The sequence below is a fragment of the Acinonyx jubatus genome, chromosome D4, assembly GCF_027475565.1.
Source record: "Acinonyx jubatus isolate Ajub_Pintada_27869175 chromosome D4, VMU_Ajub_asm_v1.0, whole genome shotgun sequence".
NCBI classification, from domain to species: domain Eukaryota; kingdom Metazoa; phylum Chordata; class Mammalia; order Carnivora; family Felidae; genus Acinonyx; species Acinonyx jubatus.
This window is the reverse complement of record NC_069391.1, coordinates 89,039,418-89,062,819: the sequence shown is the minus strand read 5'-3', so window position 1 is coordinate 89,062,819 and position 23,402 is coordinate 89,039,418. Positions and strand designations below refer to the sequence as shown.

Here is a 23,402-nt window from a genome sequence, read left to right as displayed (position 1 = left end):
TTGTCAGATTCACCCTGTCGATTCCTGCCGCCAAGTACCTGAGCTCCATGTGTGTGGATGTCCCAGCTGTGGCCCCACCAGCTCACCTCCAGGAGCCAGGCTGTCACAGCCTCACTCTGGGGAAGACCTGGCTGCCCCACGTTCCATCATGGCAGCCATGGTGGCAGGAACCACAACAGCCCCGTGCCCAGGCTCAGCCGGACCAGACTCTGAGACTCTGACTCCCCACCACTTATCAGCTCAGCCAGGGCTTGGGCAGCTGACACAGGGAGATGGGGAGGTCACACCCACGAGGGGCCTTTGATAGTAGAAGACAAGAAGCAAGAGTGCCCTTCTTCTGATGGACTGTTCTAGAAAACGCCTTTCTGGTCAGCCTGCCTGCCACACCTCGGACAAACAAATGCCTGGCTGTGTCTCTCCACTAAGCTGTAGTCAGCACTTTCTGGCATTTGCTTCTCTGCCTTGACCTTCATGTGTCCTTCACACTCAATGTTCTGCGACTGTCTCTCCCTTCACCTTCGAATCTCTCTTGAAAATTGAGACTTGCACAGACATCAAGCACAGATTTAATTAGCCTGTAAATGCCAAACGGTACTACACACACACACACACACACACACATCTGAGTATCTGAGTGCAGGACAAAGCTGCTGAAAATCAATAACAAAGGGAAAATCATAAAAGTATCCAAAGAAAACATATAAATTATATTCAGAGGAGCCTAATTATACACATATATCTGATTCTCCAATAGAAATATTAGAAGTCAGAATACAGTATCATGATATTGAAACTATTTTCTTTAAAATACCAAAATGGAATTCTGTGTCTAGTGAAAATATTCTTCAGGCATGGGGGTGAAAGAGAGACACCTTCAGATAAATATCAGCTAGAGAATGTCTCACCAGAGGAAACTCACTAAGAGAATTATTCAGGGGTGTGCTACAAGGTGCAGGCAAATGATAACAGATACAAGCAGAAAGAGAAAAGGTAAAAATTTGGCTAAACCTAAGAGCATACTGACCACCTAAAAGACTTAAGGCAGGAGAGGGCAAACAGATTTCAAGTGCCCTACAATCCCTGAATTATTGGCAAAGGGTAAAGCATAGCCAGTAAAATTATATGTGATAGGAACACATATGTCTGCTATGTCTCTAAGATCATCATGGTAAGAACAGTAAGAGATGATTATGTAACTGAGCTAATAGAGACCAGAAATCGAATAACAATACATAACCTTCAACCCACAAGAGGGAGAGAAAAAGAACAATGGGGCGATGAGTCGCAGGCAGTAAAAGATAATGATTTAAATAAAATATGTCCATAATTAAACCAAATGTAAGTAACTTAAATGTTCCAACTAAAAGGCAAAGCTTATTAGATATGACTAAAAAAAGAGCCCAAATCATAAATAAATGCTTCTAAGACAGAACGATACAGAGGCACCTGGTGGTTTAGTCGGTTGAGCGTCCGACTCTTCGTTTCGGCTCAGGTCATGAACTCAAGGTTCACGGGATTGACCCCCGCGTCCGGCTCTGCACTGACAGTGTGGAGCCTGCTTGGGATTCTCCCTCTTCCTCTCTGTCCCTCCCCTGCTCTCTCTCTCTCTCTCTTTCTCAAAATAAATAAATAAATTAAAACAGAATGATATGAAGTTTGAAGGTAAAGAGATGGAAAGAGTTTTAATGCAGGAGAGGGAAAGACAGGTGGAGACGCCATGTTAGCGTCAGACAACACAGACTACAAAGTCAGACCCAGATTCCAGAGAAAAGGATAAGAGTCGAGTCATGAGGAAGTAGAACACTTTCGTTTTTATGTACATAACAAAACTGCCTCAGCATCTACTAAGTAAAAGAAGAGCTACAAAAGACAGAGATTTTTATATACCCCTCGGTTATTGCTAGAACAAATTTGGCAAAAGAAATCTGTATGATTCAACCAGAATTGAAAAAAACAAGTGAAAAACTTGATCCAACCTATATACACACGAAGAACATACCTCTTTTCTAGAATACGAGAACATTTACGAAAGCCAGTCAAACACTGGACCATGAAATGAGCCTCAGGAAAATTCCAAAGGATCAAAATCAGAGCAGCCATGTGGTCTGATCACTGCTAGATTTATAAATTCCTCAATCACTCAAGGATCAGCGAAGACGTCATAGTAGAAATTCAAAACCATTTTGAACTTATTGATAAGAAAAATGCGGACAGTTATGGGATATGGTTAAAGAAACTCTTGGGGGGATTTAAAAATGTGAACATATGTGTCAGAGGAGATTGAGGACTACATATCAGCGACCTCAGTACCCATTTAAGAAACACAGAATAAGAACCCCAAATTTAAAGAACTACAAAGGTGGGACTCCTGAGTGGCTCAGTCGGTTAAGTGTCCGATTCAGCTCAGGTCATGATCTTGTGGTTTGTGGGTTCGAGCCCCGCATCGGGCTCTGTGCCGACAGCTCAGAGCCTGGAGCCTGCTTCAGATTCTGTGTCTCCCTCACTCTCTGCTCCTCCCCCGCTCAGGCTCTGTCTCTCTGTGCCTCTCAAAAATAAATAAGTGTTAAAAAATTAACAAAAATAAAAGAACTACAAAGGGACAAAGTTGGAGGAAGGAAATAAAAAGGAAAGAAGAAAAAAGTAAACCATAGAAAACAAACATCTGATGCGAAGGCTCAGTAGAGCTGGAAGCTCATTCTTTGGACGAGCCAGCTCTTCAAACTCCTGATGAGGTTCTAGTATAAACAAGAAGAGGACACAAATGACAGGAATCAGGAGCAGAAAAGGGGGCATCACGGCAGACCCCGGACGCATCGCAAGGCTGTGAGACGGTAATTACAACACTGAATCAATACAACTCAAACGAATTTGCATTTTTAAGACAAAAGCAGGCAGACTTCTAGAAAAGTCCAATCCACCAAAGCTGACCCCAGAAGAAACAATAAACATGGGTGGTCCTACAGATATTAAAGGGACTAAAACTATAATGTAAAACTTTCCCTTCAGGAAATCTCCAGGTCCAAATGGCTACACCAGTGAAAAACCAATGTAGATCTCACACAAAGTCTTCCAGGGAAGAGAAAACGGTGGAAACCCCCCAGCTGGTTTTATGAAACCTGGATGACCTTGATTCCAAAACCAAATAAGATCATTATTAGCAAAACAAATGTACAGGTTGATTTTCCCCATGAATATCCATGGAAGAATTTTCCAAGCAAGAGGGCAGGAGACTCCTCGTATCGCAGAAGGGGTTAGTTTGGAGAGTTCGTAGAACCCCAAAACCACACTACTCCAAAGTCATTCAGCTGTTCCCCAGTGTCCTTGCCCTCAGCTGTGAACTGGCACCTGCAAAACTCTCAGATGCCGGTGCATATCCGCTGGTACTCGCTTTGGATTATCTGGCCCCCACACACCTTGTCTTCCCTCCACAGCGTCCCCCCACAGTTACCTGTATCACATAGACCTTGTTGCGATCGGTGGTCTGACCCCACCTGCTTGTTCTGGGGACACCTTATCACTAAGTTTTGCCGCGGACGCTGTCCATGCACAGTGGAGTTCTTATCCCAGTTTCTGTGTCCTGTCTGGATTCGCTGAGGTGTTTAGGGACATTCCACAATTATGCCACCACCAGCTTCCGTCACAGGTCTGATGCATGTCTTTGCAGTGCGACGCTGGTCCACAGCGTGTGTGTGGCATAGATTTTTCATCCCCCGTAGACGGATATTTAGATGGTTTCCTGCGTTTTGCTATTACAAAAGAGTGGAATATCTTTGGACATACGTTTCTGTGTGTGCGTTCTTTACCTTTGTAAAGAAGGCTTCTGCATCGTTGCTCACAGATAAGTTATAGCGTCTCACACTCCACCAGTCACATTACAGAGCACAGGTGCCCCTGTCACCTTTTTTCTAAGTCGTTAGAATTTGTCAGGAAATTTGGTGTGTTGTTCACTTGATTTTAATTTTCCCACTGCCAGTGAAGTCGAGAGCTTTCATAACTACATGCTTTAGGCATATTCACATGCCTACTCGTCTCCTTTGATACGTTTTCGACTGGATCTTTGTTCTTCCCTTTTCTGTGGAAATTCTTCACATGCGAGCAATTCTAAACCTTGGTCCACCGCCACCGTGAATGTCTATCGTTTGAGATTTGACTCTTTTAAGTGTATTTTGCCGTACGGAATGTGTAACTTCTGCAGCATATCTGTCTCTGGTTGCCCTTATGCCCTGGGATCTGTCTGTTCTTGGAGAAGACCTTCCTCAGTCCAAGGTTTGACAAATATCCTCCTCCATTTTCTTCTCTGATGAGTATGGGTTGGTCTCGCAGTTAGCTCTTTAAACCTTCTGGGATTTATTTATAGGGAATGAAGTAGGGATCCATGCTTGTTTTGTTCCAAACAAATGACTGATACTTACCCAGCCATAATCCCTTTCCACTTCCTTATTACCGCTGAATTTCCAGACCTGTCCAGGAAACAAAGCTTTCTGCAATGTTCTTCATAGGAAGCTGACCCCGCTCTACTCCAGAAACCCCCTCAATTGCCTGATCCCACAGCTCCTTCCAGACATCGGTTCAAAAGTGGGCATGTGACCCGATTCTGGCCAAAAGGATGCGGGGAGAGCTGAGCTGCGGCCGTGGAAGAGGTCAGCCTCGCTCAGCTGGGTCAGCACCCAGAAGTTACCGTGTCTTCATTGTCTGGGAGTGGCCTTGAGTGGGGAAGAGGCTGTCACTAGAGCATCTGACCACCTGCAGGGAGGAGGCCAACACAGGAGGTTGGAGCCAAGGGGGGTGGTGCGGATCCTGAAGACCCTAAATCTCTACAGCTCTGTGGTCCTGCAAGGACCCTACAGTCTGCTGTAAGACAGTATAATAATCTTCCTTCCTGTGCAAGACGTGTCTTTGTTAAAATCATTCCTATTTAAGGCATGCTTGGGTGGCTCAGTCACTTAAGCGTCTGACTTCGGCTCAAGTCATGATCTCACCATTTGTAGGTTCGAGCCCCAGTCAGACCCTGTGCTGACAGCTTCAGATTCTCTGTGTGTGTGTCTCTCTCTCTGCCCCTCCCTGGCTCACACTTTGTCTCTCTCTCTCTCTCTCTCTCTCTCAAAAATAAATAAACATTTCAAAAATTGTTACTATTTATTTTATAGCTCTCCTGTTTATTATAAACAGGTAGCTTTCCATTTCATGTCTATTTATCAATATTATTTTTAAAGCTATGGATTTTTATGCATTAATTTTGTGTACGAAATTATCTTTTTAATGCAGTAGTGTTTTTTTTGTTTGTTTTTTTTTTTTTTTTTGGTCTGTTGTATTTTCCAAGCCAACAATTCCATGATTTACAAACAAAGATAATGCTGATTCTTCTATTAAACATTGGTAGGACTTATTTCCTTTTTACTTTATTACATTAGCAAGGCCTCCCAAATAATGTTTAAAGTGATGGTAGAGGGTGTTGCAGTCAGGGTCCACATTGTAGCATCTATATTTAATATGCAGATTTCTAATAAACTACCTTCATTATGTTTCAGTGGCTTAGTCCGATTTTATTTACAGCTTATGTTACAAATAGCTAAAAATTACTCAGATGCTATTTTTAAATCTGTTGATATAATTACACGGTTCTTTAACGTTTATGTAGTGGGTTGCTAAGCATGCTGAATCATTTTTACATTCCAGCAGTAAGTTCGATTTGGCCAAGCAAAATGTGTTTTCTAATTTACTGCTGAATGTGATTTGCTACTATTTTATAGGATTTTTATTTTTTGCATCTATATTCACAAATGGAATGGATTCATTGTTTTTCTTCTTATTTTGTACTCTCTAAAGTCAGAAATTGGTATTACATTTAGAGTGGGTAAAATATAAAATAGATGAGGAATTTTCTTCTTTTTCTTATGGCTTGCTCTATTTGTTTGAATAACATGGAACGACACTTTGTTAATTAAGACATATCCTCTAAGGGTTCCAGTATCAACTGAAGGGATGTGCTTATTACACTCTAAAAGGGTTCACAGAGCCCATCACAGTGACCAGGGCCACAATAAAACTATAAAACTGAAATTGTATAGCTGAAATGTACAAGAATAGCCCAATTCACTCAGCCCAAGGAAATGGTCATTTGACATAAACAATTACTCATCCCTTTCCTCCTTTGCAAGGACATGGTGAAGATAAAAAAGATTTCCATATGAAAGCGTCAGGATGTTTCAAAGGAAGCTGCATTCTCTGTTTAATCACCATTATTGTCAAGACTGACAATTTAAAAATGACCTATCTCTAGGGTGACCAGAAGGTTTGGCCAGTTATGGTGTTTGCAAAGGCTTCAGCTATGACAAATCATTATTATTCTTGGCTCTGCTGCGAAATGGAATTATTCAATAGGTGCCAGGTACCAGAAAAACAGTAGGCTTTTTCAAGAGGGCTCTCAAACTAATACGAGATGATAATTGTACAATATTAAATCAATTATTAAAGCACAGATAATTATATTACTAAGCTATCCCAGTTGAGAAAAAAAATTATATAATTTTATGAATGACGCTAGAAGGCTCACCTAGAATAATGTGGCCTAGATCTATTGCTTCGTAGAATACAAGCTGATTCTCGAGGTGAAATGATTTGTTCGAGATCTCATTTATTCTGCAAGTACACAAGAAAGAACACAAAAGGTTGAGGAAACAGTGGTGAGCAAATAGAAGTGGTCCTTGCTATCGAAACATTTACAGCTTATGGGAAGAACATAAAATCAAAACAGAGTTATGAGCGGTGAAACAGTACGTTAATCAGCTTGACTGTCGTAACCATTTCCCTCTATGCTCGTATATCAAATCGTCCTGCTGTACACCTTAAATATGTACAATTTTTATTACCAAAATAGAGTGAAATTAGAGCCTCACACCCTACATGAAAATTAACTCAAGACAGATCATAAACCTAAATGTAAGAATTAAGATTGTAAAGAGAAAAGACCTGTACAAGAAAATGTAAATCTTCTCACCTTGGGTTAGAAAGCAGTTTCCTGTATATAACACCAAAAGTACAAATGACAAAAGAAATAAAACCACGTAAGTTAGATGTCATGAAAATTTAAAACTTTTTGTGCCTCGTAGGACACCATCGAGAATGTGAAAAAGACAACCAACAGAAAGGGAAAATATATTTGCAAGTCATGTATCTGATAAGGGATTTGTATGTAGAACATATGAAGACTTCTTATACATCACAATAAAAAGACAACCCGGTTTTGAAATGGGCAAAAGATCTGAAAAGACAATTCCCCAAAGACGCCCTACAGATGGTCAACATCTTCAGTCATCAGGGAAATGCAAGTCAAAACTGTCATGCAAAAGCCACCGCACAGCCACCAGGATGGCTTTAATAAAAAATATGGACAATGACAGCTATGGACAAGGAGATGGAGAAACCCAAACCCTCCAACACTGCAGGTGGAATCGTAACACGGCGCAGCCACTTCGCAAAACAGTTTGGGAATGCCTCAAAAAGCTAAACACAGAGTCACCATATGACCCCTCCATTTTACTCCTACGTTCCTATTTGCGAAGCATTGAGCATACGCATCAAACAAATACATGTACATGCATTTTCATACCAGAACCATTCACAAGAGCCAAAAGGTGGAAACGGTCCACCTGTCCATCAACGGCTGAATGAATACACAAACTTCGGTAAATGTACACAGTGGCACATCATTCAGCCTTAAAAAGGAATGAAGTCTGCTCCATGCTACAAACATGATGCTAACTCCGTGAACCTTAAAAACATTTTGCTAAGTTGAAGAAGTCAGTCACAGAAGGTCACACAGATGGTATGATCCCATTTATAGGAAATGTTCAGAATCGACAAATCCACACAGACTAACGCAGGTTGTTGGTTGCAGGAGCTTCAGAAAAGGAGGAACAGAGAGTGACTGCTTAGTGGGTAGAGTTTCTTTTGGGGTGATGAAGATGGTTTGGAACCAGACAGAGGTGGGGATTGTGCAATAATGTGAATATACTAAATGCCACTGAGAAGCCATCGTTTGCTTTAAGGTAGTTAATTTCATATTAGGTGAAAGTCAGCTCAATACGTTACTTTTAAAAAACACATAATCGAGGGGCACCTGGGTGCCTCAGTCAGTTGAATGTCTGACTTCAGCTCAGGTCATGATCTCACAGTTTGTGGGTTTGAGCACCATGTCAGGCTCTAGGCTGACAGCTCAGAGCCTGGAGCCTGCTTCAGATTCTGTGTCTCCCTCTCTCTGCCCCTCAACCTCTCCACCCCACTCCTGCTGTCTCTGTCTCTCAAAAATAAACATTTAAAAAAAATTTTTAATTAAAATAAATACACATACAATCAGGGTGCCTGGGGGGCTCATTCGGTTGAGCGTCCTACTCTTGATTTTGGCTCAGGTCATGATTTTACAGTTTGTGAGTTTGAGCCCCGCCTCAGGCTCTGCGTTGACAATGAGAAGCCTGCTTGGGATTGTCTCTTTCTCTCAAAATAAATAAATACACTTAAAAAAAAAATAACCATGTGAGGAGCTGCTGTTGCTCTTCTTATACGGAGCACCCTCCCTTTTATGTCTGCTACTCACTTTCCCAAAAAGTTGTATCTGATGAACTAAACATGTCCATGGAAAGGGGATGCCCAGACCCCCTGCAAATTAGCCACTGCTTAGCAGCCACTGGCTGGGCACCAAGAACACGGTGACAAGAACAGAGCAGCAGATGAGGTCCCCAGAGAAGTGGGCCAAGATCAGTGTTGTCACCCCCCCGAGCTGTGTACCACTGGAGCGCGTCCCTCGATACCACCTTCTCTTCTTCCTCGGTAAACCAGGGTCCTCACAACACCCTCACCTACCTCTCAAGACTGCAGGGAGCCAAGAGAAGAGTGGCATAAAAATGTCCTGTAAACCATGGAGCACCATGTGGATGTAAATTCTGTGTCGGACTGAACCACATAAAGCTGCCAAGAGGCAGCCATTTTGTACTGACAGCCGCCATTTGCAATCTGTGATTTCTGTCTTTTTAGATCAGTGTCATGTGATTCAAGTTAATTTGTAGCCGATTACGTAGCGACAACCTCTTGCATTAAAAAGCAAAACATGATAAACTTTCTGATAATTTAGTTTGATAATTTTCCAGGTAGCGCTATACCCTACCCCATTACTGACACTTTAAACATGCTACCCACACATCTTGCAGATCTCAGCAGCATACAGAGGGTAAAATATTAAAGTGTGTGTTCTCACAGAGTGGTTAACAGCACAGAGGCTGGAACCCTGTTGCCCCATTTCTAATCCTGGATTTTCTACTATTCCCTGCGTGACCTTGGACAAGTTGCTTAACCCCTCTGTGCCTCAGTTCCCTCATCTGTTACATAAGACTAATAATAACCCCTGCCTCATAGAACTGTTGTGAAGAGGTCATGAGTCAGCGAGTATAAAGCACACAGGAAAGCTCTAGGCCCCTGGTAGAGAAGCTAATCACTCCACGTTAATGTTACTGACTTCCACATTGTGCCCAAGATAAGTCTGGATTTAATTTCACAAAAAAAATATTTTAGACACATGAGGCAACTTTTCAATGCTCTGTGGATTTGTGTGTGTCTTTTGGTCTATCTGACTTATGGGGAATAAAAGGCAGTTAATTTTATAGAGGTTCTACAATCGTTTCATCCTGAAACTCCAAAAGAAATGACCGCATAGCCCCATAACGTTAGAACTCCGAGAGTTTCTGTGCTTCTGTAGAAAGCCTTGGTCTTTCCAGCCTGCTAGCTGCAAAGTCTAACTTTCTGACCAAAGTTTAGTAAGACACAACAGAGGAATTCACATGCAGCATTCTTAGAGATAAAAGAACTATGGAATGCAAATTTTGCCAGCAAAAGAAGAATAGGAGAAATTTAGAAAATTCTAGCATTTTCCTAATGTGAAGAGCCTACCTTCATTCTTAACTGGTCTCAGTATATGATTTTTTTTCTATTAAATTGTGTGTGGGGAGGGGCAAAGATGGAGACACCCACTACTGGTGATTATACTGTAAAGTGGGTATTTTACATTTTTTAAGTCCCAGACATGTTTTCTGAGGTGTCCTAAAGAAGAGTCAGATAAGAATCACCTGGAATATCGATAAAAACCCAGATTCCAGGATCCCACAGGTTTTGAAATGTATGGAAATCGAATCTAAAGTAACTATGTTATTAAGTAATTTATTTTTTGTTTGTTTGTTTGTTTGTTTATTCCTTCAGAATCCCAAGCAGGCTCCATACTGTCAGCACAGAGACTGACATGGAGCCTGAACTCATGAACCATGAGATCACGAGCCAAAACCAAGAGTTGGATGCTTTAGCCAAATGAGCCACCCAGGCGCCCCATGTTATAAAGTAATTTTTTCAAAAAGAAACTAGAAAATATGATCAGGAGACAAGAAACTATGAATAAGATCTCACGGCTTTGGGGAAAAATGCAAAAGAACTTCTAGAAATGAAAGGGATTTCACTCAGTGGACAGGTAAACATCAGATTACACCCAGTTGGACAGAGTACTGGGAGAGGAGCAGGAGATAGAAATAAAGAAATCATCCAGAATATAATCCAAAGAAACAGAGAAACAGGAAAAACAGGAGGTGGTAAGAGACATAGTAGTGTTGGTGGAAAGTTTTAATATACGCCTGGTTGGAGTTAGAAAAATAAATGAATAATGAAGAATGGGGAACAGTAAATGTTTTTAAGAGGTGGTGGCTGAGAATTTTCCAGAATTGGTACGATACCAATGCTCAGATCCAGAAAGCTCAATGAATTTCCAGTATAAATTTGAAAAACAATAATCCTCCCACACATGTAGACACAGTGACATAGTGTCACAGCGTGACAGAGAACCCCGGGGCAGGGTAGGGCATTTAAAAGCATCATGAGAAATAGAACAGATCGTTTACAAAAAAAACAAAAAACAAAAAACAGCCATCTACAAAAGATAGCAACCACAGGATCCAGAGGACGGAGGAAAGGAAAGATCTAAGCTGGGCATATTGTCAACGAAGGTGTTTAAAATGTCATTCCCTACCTGCCAGATTGACCAAAACCATGAAGTCTGATGATACCAAGTGTTGGAGAGAATGCGAGTCAATGGTAACTCTCATCGCTGCCAGTGGGGTTGTAAACTTGTGCAACCAGCAAGGCAAAGTTTAGCGTCACCAAGTGAAGTGGACCAAGAGCTCACGCCATCGCACATCCTGGCTGTTCCCAGGGCAGTACTTGCCGGCCTGCCCCAGAAGGCATACACAAGCCTATGTATAGCGGAGTTGCTGATAATAACAAAAAACCTGAAAATAACCAAAATATCCATCAATGACACTATGGAAAATAAAATTTGGTATCGTCATGTGATCAAATTCCATAACGATGAAACAAGCCGCAGCTGCACGCATCAACACGAATGAACGTCAACAACACAGTGCGAGCGAAGGAAGTCACGCAGAATATATACAGTATGTCTGCATTGGTATAACGTCCAAAAATAGGCAAAAACTGAGGGATAACAACATGTTTTTAACTGTGTGTGTGTGTGTGTGTGTGTGTAGTAAAAGTACAAAAACGTGGATGTACCTCACATTCAGATTACACTTGATCTTAGCCAAAAAGGTAAGAAATGATATATCAACACTTTCCGATTAATGTTTATGTTTTAAGATAAAGAGGAGAGAATCTGGGAGGTAGAAGAAGAGGGTTTCCACCGTATCTTATCTGTAACATCCTATTAAAAATAAAATCAGGGGCGCCTGGGTGGCTCAGTCGGTTAAGCGTCCAACTTAGGCTCAGGTCATGATCTTCCGATTCGTGGGTTTGAGCCCCCATCAGGCTCTGTGCTGACAGCTCGGAGCCTGGAGCCTCCTTCGGATTCTGTGTCTCCCTCTCTCTCTGCCCCTCCCCCACTCATGCTCTGTTTCTCTCTGTCTCTCAAAAATAAATATACATTTTAAAAAGTTTAAATATATATATAAAAATAAAAGCAAACATAGAACATGCTATCATGTATTAAATATGGGTGACAGACATAAGATTTTTATATCATTATGTATATCTATGTGATTTTCTTCAGGTTTGAAGTATTCCTTAATTTTAGAAATGAAGTGGACTAGTATACACAATAGATAAAGAGCTCACAAAAATATTAATAATAAAATAAACAACCACCAGGAAAAAGCAGGTGAAAGATTTGAACTGATACTTCACCAAAGAACATATGGAGGGGCACCTGGGTGGCTCAATCAGTCAAGCGTCTGCCTTGGGCTCAAGTCATGATCTCACAGTTCGTGGGTTCGAGCCCCATGTCGGGTCCTCTGCTGTCAGCACAGAGCCACTTCAGATCCTCTGCCTTCCTCTCTCTGCCCCTCCCCTACTACACTCTCCCTCCCTCTCAAAAATTATAAAAACATTAAAAAAAGATACGCGAATCACAACAAGCACAAGAAATGCTCCACGTCAGTAGTTACTGAGAAAATAAAAGCTAAAACTGCAGTGATACCACAGCACATCCACCAGAATAGCAGATAAGGTTTAAAAGATCCCATCAAGTGCTCTCGAGGATGTGGAACAACGGGAACTTTCTTAAGCTGCGGGTGCAAGTGTACAATGACACCATGTTTTTGGACTCCCTTGGGCAATTTCCCAGCAATTAACCATATAACCTATATAAACAGATAAGCCATATAACCCAGCCATTCCGCTTCTAGGCATTCCACCAGACAAAAGAAAGCCTATGTCCATGGAAAGACGTACACAAATGGCCACAGCAGCTTTATTTGAAAGAGTTCAAAATTGGAAGCAACCCCAACGTCCAGTTTTTGGACATCAACCCAAATGTCTGATACATGCATATGATAGAACACTATTCAGCAAAAAGAAGGAAGGCGTGATAGACTAGAGCAAAAGTCATTTCCAGAATAATTACATTGGGTGAAAGAGGCCAGACAAGAGAGGACAGATGCTGTAGGGTTCCATCTACTTTAGGAAATGCAAAGCTAATGTAGAGCAAGAGAAGTAGCACACTGATCGCCGGGGGGGGGGGGGGGGGGGGGGGGGGAGGAGAGGAGGGAGGGAGGGAGGGATTCCGATTCCGAGGGGTGGGAGGAAACTTCCGGGATGTTTCATATGCTCCTGACCTTGACTGGGGTGATGGGTTCACCAGTGCATGCCCAGTCATATTCATCAGATTGCACTCTTTAAATATGTGCGTCCTCGTATATCAGCTACACCTCAGTAAAGCTGTTTAAAAAACAAACGGAGCAAACAGAGAAGGAGTGACTGACTGGCAGGGCAGATGAAGCCACAAGCCATAAACCTGCAGAAAATGCTGCCCAAACTGAACAAATGTTCCACGAAGCAGAAAGTTCGGGAATCTGCGGCACCCAGGGATGTTGGAAGGCATAAATGCAGGGCGCTGGATTGAAGGCCCTTTGGAACCGCCTGTCGCCGTCCCTTTCCCCAGACAGACCCACCCACCCTTGCTGCAGCCCCCTTCCCCTTCCCCCACTGCTGCTGGAGGCTTGGCACTCCGGCTAGTCCAGCTCGCCTTGGCACATCGTCTCTGGGGGGGAAGAGGTGCGGGTTCCCATCTGCGAACACACAAACTAGAGTCTGTGCACGTCTCTGCACAACACGCTCCTGAAACACACTGCTTTCTGTTCACTGTCTTTCATAGGAACGGACAAGGGTTTCCCAAGTGGAGACCTTCCAATATGAAAGAGTCAAGGGGAAGATAGAGGCAGGAGAGGAAGGGAGGGAAGAGAGGGGTAAGGAAGGAGGAGGGAGAGAGGGAGGAGAGACGGAGGGAGAGAGGGGAAGGAGAGAAGGAGAGGAAAGTAGGAGGAAAGGTGGAAGGAATGGAGGGAGAGAGGGAGAAAGAGAAGGAGGGGAGAGGGGGAGGGAAGGTGGGATGGAGGGAGGGGAGGCAGGGAGGAAAATCAAACTAGGGGAAATAGACACAAGACAGAAAAAAAACGCAGCCTTGGAAAAATTGTCATTGATATCTTTAGAGACATACGAGAAGGCACTACGTCCATACATCAAGAAAGGTGGCCATAAAAAGGAACAATGAAAGATTAAGAAGGGCCCCTGGGGATTAAACATGTGATGGGTGACACAACCTGGGGACTTGGGAGGAGGGTCTGGAGGAGGAGCCTGTAGAACGCGCCGCGTGGCCTGAGCCCGCAGGGACGCAGGAGGACCCCGGGCGGCCAGCGGACCAGCCACGCGCGCCCCAAGCGCTAGGAGGCACAATCCACCACACTCTAGAATTTGCGGAGGGTCTCATCCTTCACTGACTTGGGCAGACAATGCGGGTGTGCAAGGCGTCTGCAGGGCCAGGGCGGAAGGTTGTTCTGTTCTGGCCCAGCCCTGGGGCAAGGCGTCCTGACCCAGCCTGGGGTCTGCTCACCTGAGCCCTGATACAGCTGGGTCCCCCTCCCCAGGGCAGGACGCTTCTTTATAGTTCACGCAGCACTGCACCACGGGGGGACAGGAGGCACCGGGAAAGGGCAGCCCTGGGTCCCCAGAGGCACAGCTGCCTGACGGCTGCACCTCCACGGAGGTGCAGCTTGGGCCGTGGATGGCATCCGGTGGGGACCCAGCCTGACGGGCGCAGCAGTGCCGGTCGCACGGAGGGGGTGGTGCAGACACTTGGCACTGCCCCTACCCCGGAAGCGGTGGCTGGGGCGCCCCGTTCCTGGAAGGCACAGCCCCCACTGAGCCCCCTTCTCCCGGCGGCACCTGCCCCATGAGGCCCGAGGTCCCCGCCCACAGAGGCCCTCGTGTCTCTTCCCGCAGAAGGACACTTGGGGGCAGTCATTCAACATTGCACACACTCTGTCCTCTGCCTGGCTCTTGCTCATCTGGCCGTGCGAACGGAGCCTCTCCTGGGGGCTCTGTGACAACCTGAGCCTCACCCCCACGCAAAACCCGGAGTAGGGCTTGCACGCATGCACACACACGCGCACACACACGCACACGCGCGCACACACGCACACACACACACACACAACCTGAGCCTCATCCCCCCCCCAAAACCCGAGTAGGGCTTGCACACATGCACACAAACGCACACACACGCACGCATACACACAACCTGAGCCTCACCCCCACGCAAAACCCCGAGTGGGGCTTGCACGCATGCATACACATGCGCACTCGCACACACACGCACACGCACACACACACACACCCTGAGCCTCACCCCCCCCCCCAAAACCCCGAGTAGGGCTTGCACGCATGCACACACACGCGCACACACCCCGGCCGGCCCGGCTGCAGGTCCCTCTCTCGGAGGGAAGCGTGGGACTGCCCGCTGCAGGACTCCTAAATCACGTCCCTCCCCAGGGCGGGTCGGTGGCAAGAGAGGACAAATCCTGAGTCGTGTTGTTTTAAGCAGAGTCGGAGAAACACGCACACGGCAGTTGTGCGAGTACCTTCGGAGCAAAACACTAAGAGGCAGACGGTTTTCCGACGAAACGGCAAGTTCAAAGCAGCGAATATGTGCGCACAAGTGCAAAGGAAGTCGAGCGACGGGAGACGTCACGACGGCGAGTCCCCCGTGGGATTTCGGAGGGGACTTTCGCAAACGAGGTGGCGCTGGCACCTCGGGCGTCCTGGAAACTGCCAGCAGAGGGGGCACTGCCACAGGGCGGGGCTCCCTCCCACGTGGGGCTGCCCGCCCGTCACGTGCGCCGGCAACGCGCCTGCACGAGGGGAATCCGTTCACAAGGGGATGCCACCCCTGTGCCCCAGCCGCACCCCGCGGGGGCGGGGGGGGGGGGACGAAGCCAGCCTCGTGATGGGGACCCCCACCTCGCTGAGCTCTGCCGGAGTTCCTGTGTGCACGTGCTCGGGTCCACGCCCAACTGAAAGCCCAGAGAGAAAGAAGGTGTGCGTGTGTGTGCCTATGTGCACGTGTGTGCACACGCTCAGGCCGGTGGACACACCTCCAACCAGCCGGGTGATTCCTGCCGGGACTCGTGCCCAGAGCACGCGGAGGGAAGGAGGGTGCGAGGGCCGGAGCACAGGCTGCTCTCGCGTGTCCTGTACAGGGGAGGCTGAGGACCGGCACGTGTGGTGGCCCGGGTAATGGAACGCAGCCGGCTGTGGACCAGCCGGGAGGCTCCCCACGTCCCCTGCCCCTTCCGTGTGCAGCAGGTGCCTCGCTCTCCCCAGTAAGGGGCGTGCCCTTCCTTCCCACGGCCTCCCCAGTGATGGTGACAGGACCACCAGGACCCCCTCAGCCCCTGCTTCTCCTCATTACCCTACGGGATGCGGAGAGCCCGAGGACCAGGCACCTGGCAGGGCCACGAAAGAAGGGCCCTCCCAGGCACCAAGGAGACCTGTCCCTGCACCTGCGAGGCAGCCACTGCTGACACACATGCTCACACATGCACGCTCTCACACTGGCACACACATATGTACACCCCCCACACGTTCACACACACACACGCACGCATTCACACGCGCACATGCTCGCACACAGAGACACCTCGCACACATCACGCTGTCACACACTCACATACGTGCACACACACACATACATCCGCACCAGCATAAACACACTCACACACATCCGGCCCTGGGTGAGGCCGCCCCAGGCCGCAAAGCTGGCCGACCGAGGGGGGCACATGCCGGTGACCCCGAGTCCCCCACCTGCTGCACAGGTGCTGTGACACCTGTTTTTGGGGACTCAGGCCAGCCCGGCGGCAGGTTAAGGGGAGGCGAGGGAGGCCGTCGCTTTGGGAGCAAATGTAAGGGGAGGCCAAACAGTTATCGGACAAATAATACTTTGATGCAATATTTAAAAAGGAAATGAACACAGAACAAGCATGCCTGTTAAGTGACGGCAGCAACACCAGGGCACTGAGCCACACGCAGCGCGAGAGGAGCCGCCCCCGCCTGGTCTGGTCGGGAGAACATCCCAGAGAGGGCTGGGCCCCTCCCTCCACAAGGGACAAGGACACAGTCTGGAGCTGACCCGGAGGGTGGAGCCCTAGGAGGTGACGGCGACACACAGCGTGGGGTCCGGAGAGGAAAGGGCACCGGAGGGGACAGAACTGAGATTCGGGTCGGTTGATGGTGTCTTGCCAAAGTCAGTTTCTTGGGTTTGATGGTTGTCCCCCCGCTGCCTCCCGTGCCGGCGGTGGAGATGCTGACGGCGGGGGAGGCTTTGTGGCACGTCCCCCTTCGACCTCAGCCACTGCTCTAAGTCTCGGACAGCTTGCAAACGTAAAAAGTTAAGAAATTTAAAGCGATTAACTGACCTGTGGAGGAGGAAGAGGAAGAAGGAGGAGGAGGAAGAAGGAGGAGGAGGGGAAGAAGGAGGAGGAGGGGGAGGAAGGAGGAGGAGGAGGGGGAGGAAGGAGGAGGAGGAGGGGGGGAGGAGGAGGAGGGGGGGAGGAGGAGGAGGAGGGGGGGAGGAGGAGGAGGAGGGGGGAGGAAGGAGGGGGGAGGGGGGGAGGAGGAGGGGGAGGGGAGGAGGGGGGAGGAGGGGGAGGAGGGGGGGAGGAGGGGGAGGAGGGGGGGGAGGAGGAGGAGGAGGGGGGAGGAGGAGGAGGAGGGGGAGGAGGAGGAGGAGGGGGGAGGAGGAGGAGGAGGGAGGAGGAGGAGGAGGGGGAGGAGGAGGAGGAGGGGAGGAGGAGGGGAGGGGGGAGGAGGAGGAGGAGGGGGAAGGAGGAGGAGGGGGAAGAAGGAGGAGTAGGAGAAGGAGGAGGAAGGGGAGGAGGGGAAAAGAAGGAGAAGGAAGAAAGAGGAGGGGAGGAGGAGAAGGAGGAGGAGGAAGGGGAGGAGGGGAGGAGGAAGGAGACAAGGAAAAGGAGGAGGAGAAGAAGGAGGAGGAGGAAGAAAGAGGAGCGGGAGGAGAATGACGACGAGGAGGAAGAGGAGGAGGAGGAGAGGGAGGGGGAGGAGGAGGGGGAGGAGGAGGGGAGGGGAGGGGGGGAGGAGGAGGGGAGGGGGGAGGAGGAGGAGGGAGGGGGAGGAGGAGAGGGGAGGGGAGGAGGGGGGAGGAGGAGGAGGAGGGGGGGAGGAGGAGGGGGAGGGGGAGGAGGGGAGGAGGGGGGAGGAGGAGGAGGGGGGAGGAGGGGAGGAGGGGGGAGGAGGAGGAGGGGGGGGGAGGAGGAGGAGGGGGGGGAGGAGGAGGAGGGGGAGGAGGAGGAGGAGGGGAAGGAGGAGGAGGAGGAGGAGAAGGAGGAGGAAGGGGGAGGAAGGGGAGAAGGAGAGGAAGGAGAAGGGAAGGAGAAGAGGAGGGGAGGAGGAGAAGGAGGAGGAGGAAGGGGAGGAGGGGAGGAGGAAGGAGACAAGGAAAAGGAGGAGGAGAAGAAGGAGGAGGAGGAAGAAAGAGGAGCGGGAGGAGAATGACGACGAGGAGGAAGAGGAGGAGGAGGAGAGGGAGGGGAGGAGAGGGAGGGGGAGGAGGAGGGGAGGAGGAGGAGGGGGGAGGAGGAGGAGGAGGGGGAGGAGGAGGGGGGAGGAGGGAGGAGGGGGGAGGGAGGGGGAGGAGGGGAGGAGGAGGAGGAGGAGAGGGGGAGGAGGAGGAGAGGGGAGGGGAGGAGGAGGAGGAGGAGGAAGAAAGAGGAGGGCGAGGAGGACGTCGACGAGGGGGAGGGGGAGAAGAAGTAGCCTAGGATGAGAACCAGCCTCTCCCCGGCTTGAGCCCGCGTCAGGTGGCGACGGTTTCCCAGAGGAGGCGAGGGTGGAGGCGAGGGTCCGGCCTCCGGGCGCCGCGCGGGGGCAGCCAGGGGCTCAGGGGACAGGGGCGGTCGAGGTGGGCAGACACCCGGGGCCCGTCTGGAGCCCGAGGCCGGCGGGGCGACGTGCTCAGCCATGGCCGTGGCCCCTCCAGCCGCAGCGCTGGGGTCGGCGAGCCGGGCTCTGGACGCTCAGCGCCCGCGGGACCCCGGGGAGAGACTTCCGCAGGGGCGGGCTGACTTCCAGGAGACACAGGCGGCAGGTGGAAGTGACCTCTTGGTGTCCACCCCCCCCCACCCCGCCCAGGCGTATGTGGGAACAGGGCTCTGTCTGCTCGTAAAGGTGCGCGGCTCGCCTTGGCCTTCGGGTGAGTCCTTTCGCACCGAGGCACGTGCCCGGCCGGCCTGGCGTCCAGGGGTCCGAGCAAAGGATCGCGCGGGGACTCAACCCGCCCCGCTCCGTCCCGCCGTGGTCGCCGCGCTGGCGGGACGCGTCAGGGGCGAGGCCGGCCGTGGGTGAGCCCGGGTGTGCAGGAGGCCCGGATATTCAGGGGTCGGGGGTGGGGGGTGGGGAAGGGCCCCCCTCCGTCAGTTCCAACACAGGGGCGACTGGGCCGTGGGCAGGCGGGTCCCCGCGAACTGCACACACACGCCTGGAGCTCTTTCGGCCCTTGAGGACAGCGGCGGGGCCAAGAAAAGGTCCGAAGAAGCGAGTTGTGGGGCCCTGGCGGCCCGGAACCTTCCAAAGGGCTCTGCAGTGTGGGAACAGTGGCGCTGCCGGGCCGGCCGGAGTCGCGGCAAACAGGTGTCAGAGGCACCTTACAGTCCAGCAGGTGGGGGACTCGGGTTCACCGGTATGTGTCCCCCTCGGGCAGCCAGCTTTGCGGCCCGGTGCATGCTGTGCGGCTGGGGTGGCCTCACCCAGGGCCGGTGTGTGTGTGTGTGTGTGTGTGTTTATGCTGCTGTGAACGCATGTGTGAGTGTGTGTGTGCAACGGTGTGGGCGTGTGTGAGGTGTATGTGGGAGCTCCCTCTCTCCCCCTCCTCCCTCCCCTCCCTCTCTCCCCTCCCCTCCTTGCCTCCTTCCTCCCTCCCCTCCCTTCCCCATCTGATCCACAGAATTGAGGTGCTTCCTTTAAAGGGCAATATTATAAAAGGTCTCACTCACCCCCAGTGTGAACAATGAGAAAACTCGACTTTCAGTCGGCTGGTGTCCCATCGCTGGGGGTGAAATTATAATGACACGTGTTTATAAAGTGCTGCTCTGTGACCGGCCCTGTCCTAAACTCGTTCCTTCCTACACTAACCCTCAGGAGGGCCATTACCCCCACCGCAAGCGAGGGAACCGAACACAAGTTTGTGCCCGGTGTCGCCGGCGGGGGACGCCCAGCGTCGCTTCCGTGGCCACACGGAGAGGACTCCCACCCTGTCCACCGGCCCGCAGCGGTGAGGGAGGCTTCAGAAGGAGCGAGCCAAACTGGTTTCCTTTAGTTGCGAACTTCAAATCTAATCCATCAAAGGAAGGAAATGATACTCTGATTTTCATCTCTTTAACCATACTTCAATTTCAGTTTCGAGCCTCTTTAAAAACTGTGCAAAAATCCCTTGTGCTTTATCAGTAATTTTTAACTAACTGGGTGGAATGAGAAGACGTGTTGCCAAAGCGCATCAGCGGGTTGTCACAAACCAGACCCACTCAAACCCCGTGCGCGTTTCTCCGCGGGGGCCACAAGAAGACGGGCGATGGCAGGTTTCTCTCGGCGCCTGAGGTCTTGCCCAGGGCACAAGGGTGCTTGTGTTTTTCTCCCACTTAAAGAGTAAAAAAGGGCCAGTGTTTCCAGGGTATCACTGTGTCAAGGAGTCTCCCACGCAGTTTCTGATGGGAATGCCAGTCCTACGCTCTTTTCCGTCACCCTTGCCAGCTTGGGGGGGCACCTGGCACGGCACAGAACTGGCCTCGGGATCACACAAGTCAAGGTGGACGCCGTGAGCCCTCGTCCGGGCTAGAGTCATTCCTCCTCAAGCCGGAGGCTCCCGTCTGTACCCTGGGGCAGAGATAACTCTGCCAGTTCCAGAAGGCCAAGGGCATTCAGCTCCCTGGTTGCTTCTCAGTGCGGCCCCCACCTGGAGGCCACGCTGGCTGTGCGCCATGAGGCGGAGAACCGGCCTCCAGAGGAAGTAACTGAAACCATGTAGGGACCGGGTCAAGAGGGGGATTCGGGTCCAAGCCTAAGAAAGAACTTTGTACAAGTGGAGTGGACCCATGACAGAATGGATTTTCGCAGGAGGTGATGGGTTACCTCTCCCAGGAGGTGTTAGGGGCAAGTCCTGATAAGCACCTGTGGGGGGATTTGTAGGCAGAACTCACAGAACAGATAAACGGTTGACCTGAATGACCTTCTCAGAATAGCACCCCTCACCTCAGGTGCTCCCGTCTCTCGTGTCCTCGTGACTGTCTCCTTCATACCATCTTATCCAGCCTCATCGTCTTGTTGATTTACCTGCTGGCCTCTTTTATGTCCTCTGCCACCTGCCTGTCTGTTCCTCGAAGGCAGGGCCCTCCTCCCTGCTGTGACTCCAGCATCCAGCCTGCGGTGAGCTGGACACAGTGAGTAAATACGTAACAAATTGAGGAATGAGCGAAGGCATGATTTCCAAGATGCCTTTCGTTTCTGAGTCAATGAGGCATGAGGCTACTCTTAGCTTACCCTTGAATGTGCTTCTTGGAAGACAAAAGACAAAGATATTCCTTTGGGACAATGGGGCAAAATAAGAAAGGAAAGGAAAGGAAAGGGGAGGGGAGGGGAGGGGAGGGGAGGGGAGGGGAGGGGAGGGGAGGGAAGGAAAGGAAGAAGTAAACCTATCTTCACACATAGATGGCATGATTTTGTATACAGAAAATCCTAAGTCACCCCCAAAATAATCTACTGGGGCTAATATACAAGTTCAGGGAAATTGCAGAATACAAGATCGATATATAAAAATCAATTGTTCTTCTGTACCCTAGCTAAGAGCAATTCAAAAGTGAAATTAAGAAAACAGTGCCATGTTCAAACATTATCAAATAGAATAAAATACCTACCAGTAAATTTAACAAAAAAAAAAGTGAGACGTTTTCACACTATGAACCACAAAACATTATTAAAAGAAACTACAAAGGGGCACCAGCATGGCTCTGTCGGCTGAGCGTCCGACTTTGGCTCAGGTCACGATGTCGCGGTTCGTGAGTTGGAGCCCCGCGTCGGGCTCTGCGCTGACAGCTCGGACCCTGGAGCCTGCTTCCGATTCTGTGTCCCCCTCTCTCTGCCCCTCCCCCGCTCAAACTCCGTCCATCTCTCAAAAATAAATAAACATTAAATTTTTTTTTAAATAAACTAAGAAGAAGAAATGAAGTAAATGGAAAGACATCCTGCGTTCATAGATCAGAAAAGCTTACTATTGTCTATCAAAGTTCCAGCCGGCTTTTCCCCCCTCTAATGTGACAGGCCGGTCTTAAAATTCCTAAGGAAATCCAAGGGACCTGGCTGAATGGCCAAAATTATCCTGAAAAAGAAAAACAAGTGGAAAGCTCATAGTTCCCAGTTGAAAAGAATTCGGAAGATATTCGAAAGAAGATACACCAACAGCTGATGAGCACCTGAGAAGATACTCAACGTGACTAATCCGTTGGGAAATGCAACACAAAACCACAATGAAATACTGCGTGGCACACACGGGGGTGACTAAAATTAAAGAGATAGACGGTAACAAGTGCTGATGAGGACGTGGAGAAATTCGAACCTCTGCATGCTGCTGGTGGGGAGATAGCACGGCTCTCGGCTCGGCCACTTTGGAAACCAGTTGGATAGGTTTTCAGAACGAAAACGTCGAGCCGCCCTGCGAGCAAGCCATTCTACTCCTAGGCACATATTCGAGAGAATTGAAAACACAGGGGCACACAAAAACTGGTGAGATACCGTCTATATCAGCATTATTCCAAATAGCCAAAAAGTGAAAACATCCCAGTGTGCATCAACTGATAAATTCATAAACAAAACGAAGCATATCCACCAAACAGATTCTTGTCTAGTAACTAAAAGGTATGAAGTACCGAGACGCAAAAACACGGACAAACCTTGAAAACATGCTAAGTGAAATAAATTAGAAATGAAAGGTTATGAGTTGCATTATTCTGGATATTAAATGTCCGGAATAGGCAAATCCGTAGAAATTGGAAAGTACATTGCAGGGGAGTCTGGGTGGCTCAATCGGTTAAGCGTCCAACTCCAGCTCAGGTCATGATCTCACGGTTCGTGGGTTCGAGCCCCGCGTCGGGCTCTGTGTTGATGGCTCCGTGCCTGGAGCCTGCTTCGGATTCTGTGTCTCCCTCTCTCTCTGCCCCTCCCCTGCTCGCGCTCTGTCTCTCTCTCTCTCAACAACAAATAAATGGTAAAAAAAAAAAAAAAAAGAAAAAAGTAGATTGCAGAGGGAGACGGAGTGGGGTGTGACTTCTGGGTACGGGGTTTCCTGTTGGGGTGATGAAAATGTTTTAAAATTAGATAATGATGCGCAACTCTGTGAAAAAACTAAAAAGCACTGATTTGTAGGGTAAATTTTGTGGTGTGTTAATTATATCTCAATAAAACACTTATAGGTTTTTAAAATGTCAAAGGCAACATTTAATTTGCAGATCAAAGTTTGAACATAG

The 23,402-nt window shown here is 49.0% G+C and overlaps 1 protein-coding gene across 2 annotated transcripts in view; it reads right to left on the bottom strand.

The window, feature by feature from the left end:
• The window catches only part of AUH (AU RNA binding methylglutaconyl-CoA hydratase), a 353,019-nt gene that overhangs the window by 69,003 nt on the left and 260,614 nt on the right, over nucleotides 1-23,402 (bottom strand). The gene's annotated exons all lie outside the window — the stretch shown is intronic.